The 20,000-nt window shown below is 36.9% G+C and overlaps 1 protein-coding gene across 1 annotated transcript in view; it reads right to left on the bottom strand.

Moving 5' to 3' along the window:
• LOC137653984 (serine-rich adhesin for platelets-like) overlaps window positions 1–20,000 on the bottom strand; it is a 390,705-nt gene that overhangs the window by 114,728 nt on the left and 255,977 nt on the right. The gene's annotated exons all lie outside the window — the stretch shown is intronic.

The raw sequence follows: 20,000 nt of genomic DNA, 5'->3' as shown, positions 1-20,000 counted from the left end.
ATGGCGGAGGTAATCACCTTCTACGAAAATCAGGTTTCCTTTATAGCTTATAAAAATCTACGAAAGAGATGCACCAATTTAGCGTGGCTAATTAAGATCCTAATAATGGCTTCGGTTATAAAATTACCCATGAGTTAATTACCATGCACTTTAGCTCATCTGGTAACTAATTAATACCAATGATGATTGTATGTATACGCGCTTATTTGGAGAAACAGGAACTTATCACCTTTGGATGGGCAACAGATCATATTTGACTTGGAATAACTATACTAACTAAAAGCTGTTGATCAGAAAGCATATGCTTTAACTGAAGAGGACTACAATTTGAAGGAATTCAATTTGACCTCAAAAGAACCTCTTTCTGGGACAACCCAGGAATATAATTACTGGGTTATCCATAAATCTGCACTCTTTAGTGTAGACTTTAAAATGCCTCTTCTAATTAAACCAGATGACTCTATCACTCACTGTACAAAGGAAAGCCAACCCTTTTTGGCTGATGTATTTGACAGTAAACAAAGTAATGAGAAACTCGATCTTCCTCATTCGCGTTTAGCTAGTTTAGCTTTTCGGTCCCGTGAAATTAAAACATTCACAAGTTAGCAATAAGAAGTTCTTTTTGCACTTCGACAGTTGATAATGTTAATCCAATATGTAAATACCGTTTTGAATTCTAGAAAATAAACTCTTAGCATACGCAGATGATGCTACTCTTTTTGCATCAATTTCCTCACCTGAATGTATTCCCGGGTTTGCTGAATCCTTTAATATAGATTTAGCTAAAATTACTGCATGGGGAAAATTATGGAACATGGAGTTGAACTCTAACAAAACTCAAAGTACAATTTTAAGTAAGTCGAGGGCAGCGGCTCTCTACACCCGAATCTTTGCATTGATAAAGTTCCTTTAACTACATACAACTCATTTAAAATTAGAGGTATGATCCTTGATTGTAAATTTTCTTTTGAAAAACACATCTGGACTGTTTCTTCTTCATTTACAAAGTAAATGAACTCATTATTAAGAAAATCATTCAAGTTCTTTGGTGATCAATCATCTTAATTTGTCGAACAAAAACTTGCAGTTATTAAATTCCTTATTCTTGAGCTTGATATTACTCTTTGGCACCGTCGTTCTGTTAGTTGTTTATGCAGATCTTCCCAAAGTGTACCATCTTCTACGTATTACTAGGCATACAGTTAATTCCAAGTCTTGCCTTCTCCATCATAAGGCTAAACACTACATAGTATTCTAGAAGATTGTGGAATTATCTTCCTAATCTCGCAGTTAAATCAGTGGAACTTCAGAAGATCAAACTTGCTGCATTTTTTTTATGTTAAACAGGTTGACACAAGTCTCCCTTCATAGTTATTATCATTATCATTATTACTTACTAAGCTACAACCCTAGTTGGAAAAGCTAGATGCTACAAGCCTAGGGGGCCTAACAGGGAAAATAGCCCAGTGAGGAAAGGAAACAAGGAAAAATAAATTGTTTTAAGAACAGTAACAACATTGAAATAAATATTTCTAACATAAACTATAAATACTTTAACAAAACAAGAGGAAGAGAAATTAGATAGAATGGTGTGCCCGAGTGTACCCTCAAGCAAGAGAACTCTAACCTAAGACAACGGAAGGCCATGATACAGATGCTATGGCACTAACCAAGACTGGAGAACAATAGTTTGATTTTGGAGTGTCCTTCTCCTAGAAGAGCTGCTTACCATAGCCAAAGAGTCTCTTCTACCCTTACCAAGAGGAAAGTAGCCACTGGATAATTACAGTGCAGTAGTTAACCCCTTGGGGGAAAAAAGAATTGTTTGGTAATCTCAGTGTTGTCAGGTGTATGAGGACAGAGGAGAATATGTAAAGAATAGGCCAAACTATTCGGTGTATGTGTAGGCAAAGGGAAAAAGCCATAACCAAAGAGAAGGATCCAATGTAGTACTGTCTGACCAGTCAAAGGACCTCATAACTCTCTAACGGTAGTATCTCAACGGGTGGCTGGTGCCCTGACCAACCTACTGCCTATATATGATAGATCTACTTTAACGATGTTAATTATCTTAAAATATATATTTCTTATCCATCACTTCTCATATATACTTTATTTATTTCCATATCTCCTTTCTTCTCTGGGTTATTTTCCCTATTGGAGGCCACGAGTACAGTATCCTGCTTTTCTAACTAGGTTTGTAGTCTAACTAATAATAATAATAATAATAATAATAATAATAGTAATAACAATAATAATAATAATAATAACACGAGGAACCAGAAGTATGATCACATCGGATTCTGCATAGTTTAGAATATTTCCCTTGAAGGGTATCCCAGCATTGTTGCTAAAACATCTAAGGATAACAATAGAGAATTATTTCTAACTCAACTAATCGAGACACAAAATTACAAAACATATATGTTGTATGAAATTAAGAATATAATGACATAAAAACGGAATGATGAACATTGAAATTGCACAGTAAAGCATAGACTTATTTTACATAAAAAAACTGACTACAGAATGAGTAATCTATAATGTTAATAACAAATAGTTAAACTTAACTGTTTACCTTCATCTTGGCGGGGCAGAAGTACTAATCATAAAGAAAGAATTTCCCTGTGTGCCTTTTATCATGTGGCAAAATGAATTCGATATTTATTAATAGGTATTTATGACAGAAGAACTCTCTTTGATATTCTAAGTGTAATTTCGGAAAATATATTGGATGTAATTCCGTATATTGAAGGTACGCGGTAACTCTCAATAGGTGAGTCACCCAAGGAACCGGTAAAACTTTGTTTATTAACAGAGCTCTTCTGTTAGAACCTGCTGTTTCAAATGTAAATATAGAATTTATAACAAAGGCTCCCAGATCCTTTTCTAGTCTCTAAACAAACATTCATTGCTGTTTTTGGAATCACTGTTTATTAAGAAAATAGATTTTTCCTCAATAGTTTCACTCCCCTTCCTCTTAAAGTAGTCTAAAAGGGCCCATGTTCTTGGTAACTTCAAGGTGCTTTTCCGCTTAGTACATCTCCTGCTTACACTTGAGATGGTAAAAGCTTCTCTACTTATATCAAATTAATGTATTTTTAAGTCAAAATCTTAAGAGCGATAGAGATTTATTCCAACTCTGCCTTTTATACATTCCTGTTGAATTCAGGCTTTGCACTTTGACCTATCTTCACCAACCGGCTGTTGTATGATGATTTTATCACCAAATAAAGTTATCATATGAACATTTAAATAAGCTACATATAACTTTTGATATTGAATTCACTCTGCTTCAGGATCATGAACACAGGAAATTTTTTAGTGATAAGTGGTTCTGCCTGAATAAGGATTCGAACCTTACCGCCGAGTAAAGATAAAGGTAGTTCAATTTGACCATTCAGCCAAATCATAAAAAAATTAGTAGTAAGTGCTTACAACAAGAGAGCATTCACACATAAACTTTTTGGAAAGACTTACACGCTAAACTAAACCGAATTCGTCAACTGCTAACCAAATACGGATATCCAGACACCTTGATAGAAATTTCACGAAATTAAACATCCCACAACGTGAGAAGATAGTAAAAAAACCTACCCTTCTACTTTCTCCATATCTTTGAATCAGCTTATAAAAATGAAATCCGCGCCTTGCTAGGAATCATCAATCGAGTTGATACACCGAGGCGTTTTACCTGAGAGCACAACTTACATTCTGTATAAAACCAAATCTAGCAGCGTCCCTGGTGAAGTGCAATAGTCCCGCCTGGTGAAAGGAAGTTATTCTTTCTTTTTATTTCGGGGACAAAGGGTGGGCAGAGCTAGCTGACTAAGAGAGACATCTGGTGTGGCGTGAGTAGCGTTCGGGAGAGCGATATTTAGCAACTCGGACACCTTGCACGGGCCCCCACGCTTCCATACCTCAGACCGGGAAGTTTCTGGTAGTAGCTCAATTTCATATGGAAAGGGGACACCAGGTTCACAGAAACAGATAGATATAGAGAATTGCAGTCTTAACACAGAGAGCTTCCCCTCTCTACCTCCCGCACGCAACCCAGCGTAATATTTTTAAAGTGTTCAGTACATATAGTGTGTCATCTCCTAAGTGACTCTGTGCCCCAAAGCAAATCGTGTGTCATAAAGATACGTAAGACGAAACACGGGTTTTGAATTCATTGTATTAGGGTGAGTGTTAGCACTGTGTTAAGCCCTGTAATAACGAGAATAGATTTTGTATTGTGATCTGGTTATCTATTTTTCATTAAGTGTCAAACTTGAATGTTGTATTATTCAGATTTAATTTCAAGCTTTTGTATAATTCTCATTGCATTATTTCTTTTGTCTTAGTTCAGATTTAATAGTTCAAGTCAAGTAATTATATAATTTCAGATCGTAACATTTTTGTCTTAATCTAAGTTTTGTTCTGACTTAATTTTTTTGAGTGACTTATTTTATTATTATGTAAATTCTTTCAGTGTTGTAATTTATATAAAATATATTTATTTTTGTAGAGTGTATTATTCCAATCACTATCATTTAGAATTAGATTCCGCTTCAATAACCACGAAGAGTTTTAAATAATACTTGAAAGTAATTACCCAGTTTAGTTTTGAGTGTACTTAAGAGACCTTTGGATATTCAGTGTTTTATATATTGCTGTCTGGGAGTTATTTAACTGTCTCAGATTTAGTGTATTAATATTTTAAAGTGTAACTGTTTTAATGTCAAAGCAAACAAGAAATTTTGGAATTTGAGAGGTTGATTAACTTGCCAGTTGTATTATATATAATATTACATGTTAGGTTCCCAGTCACAATCCATAGTATAATATATATTTTTTTTGTGACAAGACCAGGGAGCCATCCTAGTATGATATATTTTTGGTGCCCAAACCCTTGGGATCGAGTGAGTCTGTTTTAAATATTTGTGATAACAGGGCCGTGTTTTGATTAAAAGTTTTTGAATAGAATAGTGTTGATAGGATTTTGAGTATTGTCAGTATATTATTTTTTGGAGAGGCATTAATTATTGTAAAATTACAAGATAGCACAGTTTAATATCCAAGAGTTTTTGAAAAACTCAAGTGTTCAGGAATTATCAGAAGCCAATGTAACTAAAGTTCAGGGGATATCTATCTTAATGGCATTTGGAAATGAGTGGGATGATTTAAGCCCAAATCAAGTGTCTAGCCTGAGAAGCATTGATAAATTCGGGAAAGTTGTTGGAAGAGAAAATTGTGGAAGCTCGTGAACTGTTGGAGGAAGCTGAGGAAGAATTTTTAACGAAGCAAAGACCGGTTGACCAAAAAACTGAAGGCATGAAAGCAGATAGGGATGCTGAGGCTCAGATTTAATGAATTGCAGCGGAGGAGAATTTGATTAGGTTGAAGATGATGGCAGAACGAGAAAAAAAAAAGACAGGAAGAAAGAGAGAAGGAGATGTAAGCAAGATGGGAAGAAAGACAAAAGAAAATGAAAGCAAAGCGAGAAGAAGCCTGAGAGATTACAAGACATGCAAGGTTAATGGAAGCGAGGCGAGAAGAAAAAGAGATGGAAGAACCGAGGTATGCGTGGGAGTTAGAGTTGTTGGACGCCCGTACACAGCTGACAACACAAACCGAGGAGGGCCCTGCTAAGGACGATCCAGTGTTTATGTGTCGGAAGCCCAGAGGTTTATTCCAAGGCTCACAGAAGAGTCTCCAGATGAGTTATTTGATCATTTTGAAACGGTCGCAGCAACGATGAAATTGCCAGTAGATAAATGGTCTGTGTTATTGCAGAGTGTGCTCTTTAGGATGGGCTGCAGTGCTTACTTATCCTTATCTCAGGACCAGAGGACGGAGTATAGAGAAGTGAACAGGAACCAGCTGCAAGTGTATCAGATGACCCCTGAATATTATAATGAAAGGTTGCAAAGTTTGAGAAAGGACAAGAAAATGACTTTAATGGATTACGCTTATAAGGTATGACGATGTTTTAAGAAATAGACAGAGGCTGCTAACGTAAAGGAGATGGCTGATTTGGAAGAATTGATAATATAAGGAATTCCTGAACACATATGAACGTACTTGAGAGAGAGAGAGAGAGAGGTGAAGAAACTTGATATAGCTGTTTCGCTGAGTGAAGATTATATTATCAGTCATAAACCCTCCTTGGGCATGAAGTTTCAACCGTCGTTCTGACTAAATGTCAAGTATTCGGCGAATCATGGAAACCAGTTCAGTAATACCTACGAGAACAAGTTCTAAGGCCAGATCAAAGGGGGGGGGGGGCGGCAGGGGACCAGGGCCCCAGGCCACCCACCAGGAGGGGGCCTCCCACCAATATAAAAAACAAATTTTGATTTAAGAAGATTAGTATCGTAGTCATAACTAAACGATTGTCAGTACCATGCAGTCAAGTGCCTGCAGGTTTTCCTTTCTTTTGTTACCATGCAATTTGGTCCATTTTCTCTTGCGACATTAAAAGAAAATTGGTCCAGCCGTGCAGTGTTGCCAGATTACTAGAAAAATTTGGATTTTTCCTGATTTTTGGAGTTTTATCCAAAATTCCAGACCCTTTAATGAAATTTCAAGATTTTCTTTGAGTTCAGCAAGAATTCTATCCACATTTCCAGACTTGAGAGAGAGAGAGAGAGAGAGAGAGAGAGAGAGAGAGAGAGAGAGAGAGAGAGAGAGAGAGAGAGAGAGAGAGAGAGTTATACAACAAACCGTAATGACCATCTGACAACTCTGGATGTTAGTGGCACTTTGAGCATACTGTGATCCATCACGGCTGAGAATTGGGGTGAGTTTTGTTGTTGTTTAACGTATTTAATGTAATTCTGGGCCTCTTATCAATAGTATCCTATGTTCATGAATTAGCCAGGCGTTCGTTGGTGAGGTACTGAGTACCAAAATATGTTGTAATGTGATGAATCAAATTGGTAAAATAGTTTTCCATCCCCAAAAACGTTCGTTTTGCTTCATATTTATGTAAAGCAAGGGGAAAATCCATGGTCTGAAGACTCTAGAGCAGTGTTTCTTAAAGTGTGGTCCGCGGACCCCCAGGAGTCCGTGGAATATTCCAAGGGGTCCGCAGATAATTTTTAATATCAATTTCAGTCAAATTTTCGGCCAAAACGTCCTAAATTCCTATTTTTGTAGCACCAAATCCTGATGGCTTTTTACCGTGGCTAAGTCACATTGGGATGGAAGTAATTTAAGTAATGCCGCCTTCCTCCCTTGGGGTGAATTCCTCAACGAAATTCCGAAAAAGACACACACACACAAAAAAAAAACTTTATAGAAGGCAGTGGTGTTTATGATTTGGCAACATTGTACTGACTGATGCCTGGTGGTGCGGCCGCCCCCCACATATCAGTTGACATTAAGGCTTCTGTGAGGAACACACGGCAGTTGCTTGTGCTCCTCTTTGTAGGTAAGAAAATCATCTGGATGCTTATGACAACATACTGATTTTTTATATGCCATTTGTTAAACGTTATAACCTACCTTTTTGAGATTAGAATTTCGAATACTAGACCTCGTGACCTCGCCAAGTTACTTGCAGGATAAACATCAGAAGACAGCCTAGCTTACTTTTTAGCATCAGGATAATGGATCTGTGGGTCAAGACAGGCTCACTTACAAAGAAAAAAACTGAATTCCAGAACAACAACCAAGACAGTACTGGCCTTAAAGAAGAAAGAAACGATGCTAACAGTGCAACTCAGATCAAGCTACTGGAGGCAGGCGCAGATGTCATGGACGAAGGGAACACCGCTGACACAAACCAAAGCAGTACAGATGCCTCGGTTACCACTGTAGGGCACAAGCAAACACACCAAGAAACAGCCAAAAAGAAGCGTAAATACTGCAGTGATTACTTGAAACTTAGATTTTTTTGGCAAGGCAACAGTGAGGATCCTATCCCACAGTGTGTTTTGTGCTATGAAACATTAGCTAATGAGGCTATGAAACCCTCAAATCTCAGAAGACATTTCGAGTCCAGACATAAGGAATATGTGGGAAAACCCATAGAATTTTTTCAAAGAAAATGTAATGAACTTGATATTCACAGAAAAAAAGGAAGCTTCATCTTTTTTTATATCTGGAGAAAATGCAAAGGACACTGAATCTTCATACAAAGTGTCATTATTAATTTCAAAAACAGGATAGGCGCATTCCATAGACGAGACTTTGGTCAAACCAGCAGCCAAGATAATGACAGAGATCATGCTTGGAGAAAAGGCTAGTAAAGAAATAAAAAAGATACCTTTGTCCAACGACACTGTCAAGAAAAGGATAACGTCAATGGCTGAAAATGTGAAAGTTCAGATGGTGTCACAATTACAGCAGAGTCTGTATTTTTCACTACAGCTGGACGAGTCCACAGTTATAGGGAACGAGGCAAATCTTTTGTGCTTTGTTAGGTACATTTACTGTGGGGAAGTACATGATGAATTTCTTTTCTGTCGTCCTCTTCCTACAAACACAACAGGAGAGGCTATCTTTAATGTAGCTAACGATTTTATTGTCCAAAATGAACTCTCCTGGTCGTGATGTGTTGTAATCAGCACAGATGGTGCAACTGCGATGACTGGTAAACTAAGGGGCCTAGTGAGTCGGGTAAAAAGCATTGCACCACAGGTAAAGGCAGCACATTGTTGCATTCACCGTGAACAACTTGCTGTGAAACATATGCCTACCTGTCTTAAAACAGTTCTGGAAGAGGCAGTAAAAATTGTCAATTTCATCAAAGGGAAAGCACTGAACACCCGCTTATTTACAGTTCTGTGTGAAGAGATGGGAAGCGAACACACAAAACTCCTTTACCATACAGAGGTTCGCTGGCTGACACGGGGAAAAGTTCTTTCCCGTCTCTTTGAACTTCGTGAGGAAGTGCAAATTTTCTTGTATGAACGTCATGACCTCTATAATCGAATGCATGACACCCAGTGGCTCACAAAACTGGCATACCTGTCTGATATTTTCAGTACACTAAACGGATTGAATCTGTCTTTGCAAGGAAAAGATACTACCATCTTTAAAGTGCAGGACAAAATACAGGCAACACGAATGAAGCTGGACTTGTGATGCGGCCGCATTGACCGCAAAGATTTTGAGTCTTTTCCTTCATTAGCAGATTTCCTGCTTACTTCCAAGGAAGAGCTAGATGGTGACACAACACAAGCTTTCAAAGCCCATCTGCAAGGCCTTCACTCAGAGTTAGGAAAATATTTTGAAGAACCAGACCCAAGTTTTGAGTGAATTAGAAATCCATTTGTTACAGATAAAGTAGATATAGAAAAGGTCAGTGTCAACCTGTCATCAAAAGAGGCTGATAATCTTGTCGAGATTGCAAGAAGTGGGACACTGAAGACCCTATTCAGGGAAAGAAGTTTGGCCAATTTTTGGGCTAAGTCCAGCCAGAGTACCCTGGACTTGCAGAAATTGCTTTGAAACACTTGATGCCGTTCCCAACAACGTACAACTGTGAAATTGGATTTTCTACACTGGTTGATCTTAAAACGAAGAAGCGCAACCGAATCAATGTCGAACCCGACATGCGACTGAAACTCAGCAGACTGGAGCCAGATATTCCAACCGTAGTGAGGCAGCAAAAACAGTATCCTTCATTGCATTAAGTATGGTTGTGAGATATGAGGAGGAAGCGTTGCTGTTAAGTTCATGAAAATTTGAATGCAAAATTATCAATGTTGTGGAAATTATGTTAAGCAAAATATAAACATTTATGTTGAAGATAAGCCATTAATAAATAATTCAGTTGTAATTTCAGTATATTATGACCTGCAAAAACTTTCAAACTCAAGAGGAAAATTATAATAATGAAGGGTCCGCTACATGAGTGATTTTAATAAAAGGGGTCCGCTGCACAAAAAAGTTTAAGAAACACTGCTCTAGAGTATATTCAGTGTTTTGGATTGCATGACTGTGCTTTTTTTTTGCGTATTGATGCACCAATTATTGAGGTGGGAGACGAGTGTGTGTTCACAGAGTGTGTGTTCCTTTTCGTATTTTATTTTTTCTTCTTACATTTTTTTAGTCATTCACGTTTTAGTCACATTTTAGTTTAATCAGGCATTCCAAACCTATTACTAGCCAGGAAGTCATAAGGGGCAAGGTGCTTGAAGGAAAGATGAGGGGAGAGACACAAACGAATTAGGATATTTACGAAATGTTGAGAAATTATGAAAGTTTTTTTTTTCCTTTATTATTGTTACTGATATAGGCAATAGGTAATCATTATATTACAGGAACTTTCGAAAGTTTTTTGCTGATTTGTTTAAATTTTCAATTTTTTGGTGAGTGTGGTCATTTCGTGTATTTTCAGATTACGATTTACTAACATATAGAGCCATGGACAATCGAGAAGGAGACAGACATAGGCACCACAAAAGAAATAGGGAGTCTGGGCCTTCAAAAAGACGTAAAGCAAAGGAAGCAATAACAAAATCAGAAGAAGAAATGGGAAAGATTAAAAAATTGGACTAGTTCTTCACTGTTCAACATCCACCAAGACAAATGTCAGGAAAGAGTAATGACCTTACAGAACCTGATCAAGCTATGGAAATGGTTAACCAAGCCCCTGATCCTGACAAAGAAAAGGCAGAAATAGTAATGGATCCATCTGGAGAAGATAAAGAAACGGAGGCTGATAGTGACACACCTCTTTCAGAATCTGAAGTTGAGGGCCCACTAGGGGGCAATGACATTGGACTTTGGCCATCCATTATTTCGGAACAGAAGCGTGAATACTGGCTGAAAAGGGGAGTATCAACAGTTAAGCCCTGTGATGAAAGATTGTTCTCAACACATTCAAAGCAGCAAACTAGAAAGGATGGTAATCCAAGAATGTGTACACTTGGGCTCTTCTGCCATCAAAATCATAATGGGGAAGTCATAATAAGAAACTTCTCTCCCTCACAGGGATGTGTTTACTGTTTTACGTGCAGACTGATGAGCTTAGAAACAGAAAAATCTGAGTCTTCTCTGCTCTCATCCACTGGATTCTGTGATTGGAAACATTCACACGAACGTCTAAGAAATCATGAGCAGTCAGCAGGACATGTAAAGGCTACAGTTGCTTTCAATAGGAGGCTAAAAGCAATTGGACGTGTGGATATAGAACTGACACAACAAGTTGAACACCTTGAACAGTATTGAAGATCAGTGTTGAAACGAGTAATTAGTGTTATTCACTTCATTGCTGAGCGGGGCTTAGCATTTCAAGGAGACAAAGAGTTGGTTGATTCACCTAGAAATGGAAACTTTCTAGGTATTCTTAAACTTATTGCCCAGTATGATGACTTTCTCGTTCAACATATCAAAACTGAAGCTAATCATGGAAAGGGTCACACAAACTATTTGTCATCTACAATATTGGAAGAGGTTATCAGCACAATGGGTGAACAACTCCTCAGAGCAATTATTACTAGAGTTAAGAAGTCAAAATACTACTCAATCTCTTTGGACTCTACACCTGATGCAGCCCATGTTGATCAACTGACCCTTGTATTGAGGTACATGGAGGAAGATAGCCCTCTGGAACGCTTTATAACCATTAAGGCAAACAAGGGGCATGGTTCTGAAGATATGTTCAATGCTTTGATGAAATTTTTAAACACATGACCTGGCCCTTGGAAACTGCCGTGGACAAAGCTATGACAATGCATCAGCAATGAGTGGTAGGTACAATGGTCTTGAAGCCAAAGTGAGAGAGAAAAACAATCTTGCATCCTGGATTCCTTGTACAGCACATTCTCTTAACCTGGTTGGTAAAAATGCTGTAGAATGCTGCTCAGTTTCTCAAATGCTGTACATTTCTTTGACTTCCTTGAAAAGCTGTTTCTCTTCTTTACAATTTCAACCTATCGGTATCAACTTCTGGATGAGGCTTTAAAAAAAAGTGGTACATCATTGACCCTCAAACATGTCACAACAACGCACTGGTCCTGCAGAGCTGATGCAACTAGAGCTCTTAAGCATAATTATGAGCAGATTAAGGAGGTACTTAAACATATTGTCGATGACATTGAAGAAAAAAGGTGTGTACGCTGTGAAGCAGAAGGACTGTTAAAACAGATGAATCAGCTTGAAACAGGAATTTACACCACCTTCTGGAATGATATTCTGCAAAGAACAGATGCAACTAATAAAACTCTACAACACGCAAAACTTAATCTAAATACTGCTGTGGGATCACTGACTAGCCTGAAGGAATATATTGCATCAAAGCGTGACTCCTTCCTCACTTATGAAAAAGAAGGTGAATAGCTGTCTCAATCTGGATCAGCTTATAAGGCTATAGAATCTCGGCAGAAACACCGCAATGTGCGTCTTAACCCACTGGATTATGGGCATGCAGAAGAAGTGCAACTCAGCCCTTCTGAAAAATACAGAACACAAACTTTCTTGCCTATCATTGGTCAGTTTATATCTTCTCTCGGTCAACGTCTGGAAGCATACAAACAGATATCAAGTGAATTTATTTTTTTAGACATCTGCAAAGGCTTTCTTCAGATGAACTTTGCAACTCATCAGAGCAACTCATCAGATCATATCCAGATAACTTGAATATAACATTTAAGGAGGAACTGTGTCAGTATGTCACATTTGCTAATTTATTCACAGACGAGGAGCCAACAGATATCAGCACTGAGCTTTTCCTATATAGACTTGTATCGGACAAGGGTGTGCAGGACACTCTACGAATATACATTGTCCTAATGGTGACAAACTGCAGTGGGGAAAGCTCTTTCTCAAAGCTGAAGTTAATTGAAAACAGGTTACGGACATCTACGACACAAACGTCTGGTAAATCTGACTATGATGAACCTCGAGTCAGACATCTTGTGTGAACTGGACTCCAACGAGATCATCAGTGAATTTGCAATGAAAAAATCAAGAAAAGTGTCAAGAAACTAATCCTGACTTTACATGTAACTCCATATGAAAGAATGAGCTGTTATGTTATGTGATAGTTACATTATTATATTCATATGAATAACTGTAATTGTGTAAAAAAAAAAAAAAAAAAAAAAAAGATATAGTAAGAACAACTTATGCTTATTTTGTTTTGAAGTTATGCATATTGATAATCGAAAGAATAGTCCCATTGTATTTAATTTTGAATTGATGCATATTCATAATCGGAAAAATAGTCCGTTATATATTTTTAATTTATGCATATTTATAATCGAAAGAATAATCCCATTGTATTTTACTTTTAATTTATGCATATTCATAATCGGAAGAATAGTCCCGTTGTATTTTATTTTGAATTTATGCATATTGATGATCGGAAGAATAGTCCCAGTGTATTTCATTTTGAATTTATGTATATTGATAATCGGATGAATAGTCCCATTGTATTTTATTTTTAATTTAGGCTTATTCATAATTGGAAGAATAGTGCCGTTGTATTTTATTTTGAATTTATGCATACTGATAATCGAAAGAATAGTCCCATTGTATTTTATTTTGAATTTATGTATATTCATAATCGGATGAATAGTCCCATTGTATTTTATTTTTAATTCATGCATAGTGATAATCGGAGGAATAGTCCCATTGTATTTTATTTTGAATTTATGCATAGTGATAATCGAAAGAATAGTCCCATTGTATTTTATTTTGAATTTATGCATATTCATAATTCGAAGAATAGTCCCATTGTATTCTATTTTTGATTTATGCATAATGATAATCGGAAAAATAGCCCCATTGTATTTTATTTTGAATTTAATCATATTCATAATCGGAAGAATAGTCCCATTATGGTGTTTCCTAAATAAAACCAACCTAATTAGTATTGCTCTATTTTGGCCATTAGATTGATTAAACTATAGTTTGTGGTGTATGCAATGGGAGTTGGAAAGGGGGCCTCCCACCAGAGTTGGCCCCAGGCCTCCCACCAGCTTAATCCGGCCCTGCCAAGTTCAACAGTTAAAACGGAAGTAGCATTGGTATTGTCCCTAAACAGAATAAAATAGTACCACAGCAACAAACGTCAAATCGTCCTCCTTCAAGTATTATGAAAGACGTGAAAAAGGTTGATATTGTCTGTTTCAAGTGTGGCAAGAGAGGCCATATATCAATAAGCAATGTTGGTCAAACTAACCGAAAGCAGTTGCCCAGGTGATTAAGGATAATTCGACTTCACAGAATACGAAGATAAAGAAGTAATCGTGAAAGGATAGAGAGGAAAATAAACCAGCCACCGTTTACACGACGAACAGGACGAACCCAAATAGCGTCGATGCCTTTAAACCATATATTCATGAAGGTATGTTAGCAGCAATAGACAGGAGTGAGCGAACCCCGTTCAGGATATTGCGCGACACAGCTTGTAACCATAGCGTGGTGGTATGTGGAGTACACCTATTTGAGGAACAGTCTTTCACAGGGGACTCAGTTATTTTGAGGTGAATAGGAGGTGAGGGTCACCCCTATTTGCTGTTTAAAACTGTCATATGAGTTGGTGACAGGTAATTTTGACTTTGAGGTAAAAGATTTAATGGCTGTCGAAGGAGTAGACGTCCTGCTGGGTAATGAGCTTGGTGGAGCACCATTCATGCCTTGTCCCATTGTAATGGAGAAACCTTTGAAGTATAGTCATACGATTGAACTCGAGAAGGACTATCCGTCTCTGTTTCCTAGTTGTGTTATGACTAGGAGTATGCAGAAGAAGGTGGCTGCTGAAGAAGAAAAAGAAATCGAAGGTGCAATGAACTTGAAGGATTTTTTTTTGGAAGAAGAGGATTTACTTGATGGTACGCAAGAGGAGAATTCCCGAGTAAGCCAAAGCTAAGAGGAATTACAGACGAGTGGACAAGAGGACAAAGAAGAAAAAGAAATCAAAGGAGCAATGAACTTGCAGGAATTGTTTTCCGAAGAAGATGATTATCTTGATGATACGCAAGAAGAGAACTCAAGAGTAGGCTCGAGTGAAGAGGAACGACAGACGAGTGGACAAGAGGACAAAGAAGAAAAAGAAATCGAAGGAGCAATGAACTTGCAAGATTTGTTTTCCGAAGAAGAGGATGTCCTTTATAGTAGTCAAGAAAAGAACTCAAGAGTAGGCCCGAGCGAAGAGGAACGGCAGACGAGTGGACAAGAGGACATAGAAGAAAAAGAAATCGGAGGAACAATGAACTTGCAGGATTTGTTTCCCGAAGAAGAGTATTTCCTTGGTGGTACGCAAGAAGAGAACTTAAGAGTAGGCCCGAGTGAAGAGGAATGACAGACGAGCGTACAAGAGGACAAAGAACAAATGGACTTGGAAGAAATAGAAAATTAACATTAGAAATAGGACAAGTGAGTAGGAAAAGGCTGATAGGATTGCAACGGAAGGATGCAACATTAACAGAGTTATTTTACTGTGTGGTAGACGAGGTGAAGGCACAGCAGTCTCCGACCTGTTATTATCTTTAGGATGGGTTGCTTATGAGGAAGCATAGACCCGCTGATATCCCCGAGAATGCGAAATGGGGGATACATCAGTAGATAGTAATTCCCACAACGTTGAGAAGACAGGTGATTGCCATTGCGCACGAGACGTGACATATGGGGATAAGGAAGATGAAGGAGAAGATAATGAAACACTTTTTTTCTGGCCTGGCATGCATAAAGATGTGAGCCAGTTTTGCCATGCATGTCACGTATATCAGACGGCTGAAAAGCCTGATGAGTGCAACAAGAATGTTCCCTTACGCCCGATGGAAGTACTAGGAGAACCCTTCAGGAAAGGACCGAAGAGAATGATAGAAGAAAAATGGAAGGAACGAGAGGAAACGGAAAGATAATATGTCAAGAAATTGAGGAAAAGGATCAGCGAGATAAGAAAAGTTTGCCTAGAAGGCATGAAGACGACAAATCAAGGATGAACGAAGAAAAGGTTTAGGCTTGGTAGGAAGAGTATGAATAGACCGGTTGTAGTACCCTTCAGCAAAGGACCAGAGAAAGTGTTGGCAGGAAAAGGGAAGGATCAAAAGGAAATGGACGACGGAAATGTCAAGGATTTGAGGAAAGGAATCAGCGAGTTAAGGAAATTTTCCTTGGAAGACGGAAAAACGAATCAAGGACGAGCGAAGAAAAGGTTTGGTATGAAGACACGAACAGTAGGATGAGGTAGGACAGCAGGTGTTGGTCTACGTATTGGCGTTGGGAAGAAGATTCCCTCTCGCCAACGAGTTCCCAGAACCATTCCGGATTTTGGAGAGCAGTGACCAGACCTACGTTATCGAGATATCAGGAGAAAGGAAAAATCTAAGGAAGACCATATTAACTTCAAAACCAATACTTCAAGTACCAAATTTCACCGAAAAATTTCTTATCCAAGTGGATGTGTCGGATAACGGGATTGGAGCTGTCTTATTGCAAGAAGATAAGGAAGGAATTCTTTACCCTATAGGTGTTATGTCGTCAAAGCTGAAGAAGCAGCAATGACTCAACTCGATAGTTGAAACGGAACTGCTAGCGCTGATTGCAGTGACAAACAAGTTTTTAATGTATGTGAATCGACCACAGAATGAGGTTACATTGTACTCGGATCATAATCCTTTAACTTTTGTGAATAAGATGAAAACTAATAATCAAAGGATAACTAGTTGGTTATTATGATTGCAACCGTATTGTATTAATATAAAACATATATCAAGTAAAGATAATGTGGTTACAGATTATTTATCTCCAGCTGAATTGATGTATTCTTCCCCGGAAAAGATAATCTTTTTTTGGGGGGAGCTATCTTAAGAAGCTGATCTAGTGTAGAGTAAATACAATAGTTTATTCATGATTTAATTTATATTCCATTTGTGCATCGAAGAGATGATACCTAGCCTGTAAAATGAGCTCCTCTCATGTAGATGTAAGTATTTTATATACATTACGTAATACTTTCATCATGAATTTCAATGTATTCTTTATTCGAGTTAGTATATGTAAATGTACGTTATTTTAAAAAATTAACTTTTTATTTCATGTATGTTTGTTGTGAAGTCTCATGTAAGCTATTTGATAGTGTTGTGGGATTCGTGCGAGATATGAACAAGGGCTTAGGTAATGTTCTTTTATATTTTATGGCGTGTTGCGTCATGTTTGAGAGAGAATGCTCAGTAACATGTGCTTTGGAAATTTTGCAAAAGGCCTATTGATAGGATGTTAACTTTTTTATTTTTATGGGGACAAAGGGTGGGCAGAGCTAGCTGACTAAGAGAGACATCTGGCGCGGCGTGAGTAGCGTTCGGGAGAGTGATACTTGGTAACTTGGACCCCTTGGTCGGCCCTCACGCTTCCAGACCTCAGTCTGGGAAATTTCTGGAAGTAGCTGAATTTCATATAAAAAAAAGGGACACCAGGTTTACAGAGACAGATAGAGATAGAGAATCGCAGCCTTATGACAAACAACTTCCCCTCTCTCCCTCTCGCACGCATCCCAGTTTATTGTTTTTAGTGTACAGTACGTACGGTGTGTCCGCTCCTAAGTAACTCTGTGCCCAAAAGCAATTTGTGTGCCGAAGAGATACGTAACCCAAAACAGTGATTTTGAATTCATTGTATTAGGGTGAGTGTTAGCATTGTGTAAAGTTCTTATAAGTAGTCCTGTAATAATGAGAATAGATTTTGTATTGTGGTCTGGTTATCAATTTTTGATTAAGTGTCAAACTTGAATATTGTATTATTCAGATTTAATTTCAAGCTTTTGTATAATTTTCATTACATTATTTCTTGTGTCTTAGTCTAAGGTTTATTCAGATTTGATAGTTGAAATCAAGTAATTATATAATTTCAGATCGTAACATTTTTGTCTTAATCTAAGTTTTGTTCTGACTTAATTTTTTCGAGTGACTTATTTTGTTATCATGTAAATTCTTTCAAAGTGTTATAATTTACATAGAATATATTTATTTTTGTAAAGAGTGTATTATTCCAATCACCATCGTGAATCAGATTACACTTGTATCCTGTTAAGAACCACGGTAAGTTTTAATAATACTTTAGAGTAATTACCCCGTACTGTACTTAAGAGACCTTTGGATATTCAGTGTTTTATATATTGCTCTCTGGGAGTTATTCAACTGTCTAAGAATTAGTGTATTGATATTTTAATACAAACAAGTAAGTTTGGAATTTGAGAGGTTGATTAACTTGCCAGTCGTTGTATATATAATATATGTTTGGTTCCCAGTCACGAGCCATATATTTTCAGTGCCTAGACCAAGGAGTCATTCTAGTATAACACACACACACACACACACATACACACACACACATATATATATATATATATATATATATATATATATATATATATATATATATATATATATATATATATATATATATGTGTGTGTGTGTATGTATTTATGAAAATATGATACAAGAACACGCATTACAATCAGCTTTCGTATATTATGAACAAAGCTCAATATACATTTATTGCAATGTAAATTTAGAAAGAAAAATTAAAAGAAGTGAAAATATAATAAAGGGATTAGAAATCTATAACAAAGGAAATATCAATATTTGAAACTCCGATGATAGTCGGATATTGCAAGAAGACCATTCAAACATTCAAAATTCTTATTATGCAAAGCAGTTGATTAGGAACCGACTGCATTTTTTGCCAATTACATTAACTTAATAACATGACTGTCTCGGTTAATCAAAGACGAAAACTGAGACAGATCTTGCTGATTAAAACTAATAATGCTCTGAACAAAACAGCCGAGTTATTTTTATGACTCAATATAATGGAAGCAAAGAGCAGCTAATATTAAGATCAAACCGATAAAGGACTTGCGTAATGAAAACCCCACTGTTTTTCATATTTAACAAAACCAATTTCGAACGATTAATTACTTTGACTATTGTAAGACAGGAAAACATACCCTTGATAGAATTTTGAAAAGTATTGTCAAAGAAAATATTAGTGAATTTTCTTTCATGAAATTTCTAATCAGAAATTTTAAATCTCACTTATGGCCTTTTAGAACTGCATAATGACCTTGTTACTGTAAATTGAAAAGAAGTACAATGTAACAAACACTGGTAGTTAATAATGACAATAATAATCACAATAACACGAAATATTGTCATTATTATCATTCCCTTTATAACTGCCTTTCCTATGCTTACCGGCCTCGCAAGAAACTGCCAAATGCACCGAAAACCGAAGAGACGGAGTAGAGAAAACACGCATGGAACAAAAGCAAAGATTTGTAAAACAATAAAAGTGATTTTACCATGAAAGACTCATTTTCCTTGATCCTTCTTGGCTCTCGACTGGGTCACGGTCACGGCTGATAATATCTTTGGATGCAAAGCCTACTGTGTAACCACAAATTCACCAACATTTGTTCCTGATGTGAAAGGATTTCTCATAGCCTTGGGACCATCATTCTTTCGCTAACTTGACAGAAAACCAGACAGATTATGTGTATAGCAAAGTTACGTGTTATGGATAAGTAGGACATGAACATGAAAGCCAAATCAAAGTGATTAATCACAGATCGACTGGAACGGTTTCACGCAAGATGTTCTAAACAATGCAAAGCAGACAGGAAAACTCTCGATAAACTAAAGGAGCTAGAAACGTTATTGACATCAGTATTTCCTTGCTAGAGAGAGAGAGAGAGAGAGAGAGAGAGAGAGAGAGAGAGAGAGAGAGAGAGAGAGAGAGAGATTTCTGATAAAATAAACCTAAACTCATTCAAACATGAGAGAAATCAATAAAATTATCTGTGGTAACTAATAACACCGCCCCAAAAAGAGCTTCTCATGAAAGTAAGAAAGATATTAGAGAGCTTAACATGAAGCAATTTTGAAGAAAAAAGACAAAATCTAAGGAATGGTAAGCATAATATATATATATATATATATATATATATATATATATATATATATATATATATATATATATATATATATATATATATATATATATATATATATATATATATATATATATATATATATATATATATATATATATATAT

This window comes from Palaemon carinicauda, chromosome 15 (assembly GCF_036898095.1).
Source record: "Palaemon carinicauda isolate YSFRI2023 chromosome 15, ASM3689809v2, whole genome shotgun sequence".
NCBI lineage: Eukaryota > Metazoa > Arthropoda > Malacostraca > Decapoda > Palaemonidae > Palaemon > Palaemon carinicauda.
Note: the sequence above shows the minus strand (reverse complement) of the source record. Positions and strands in the feature narration are given on the sequence as shown.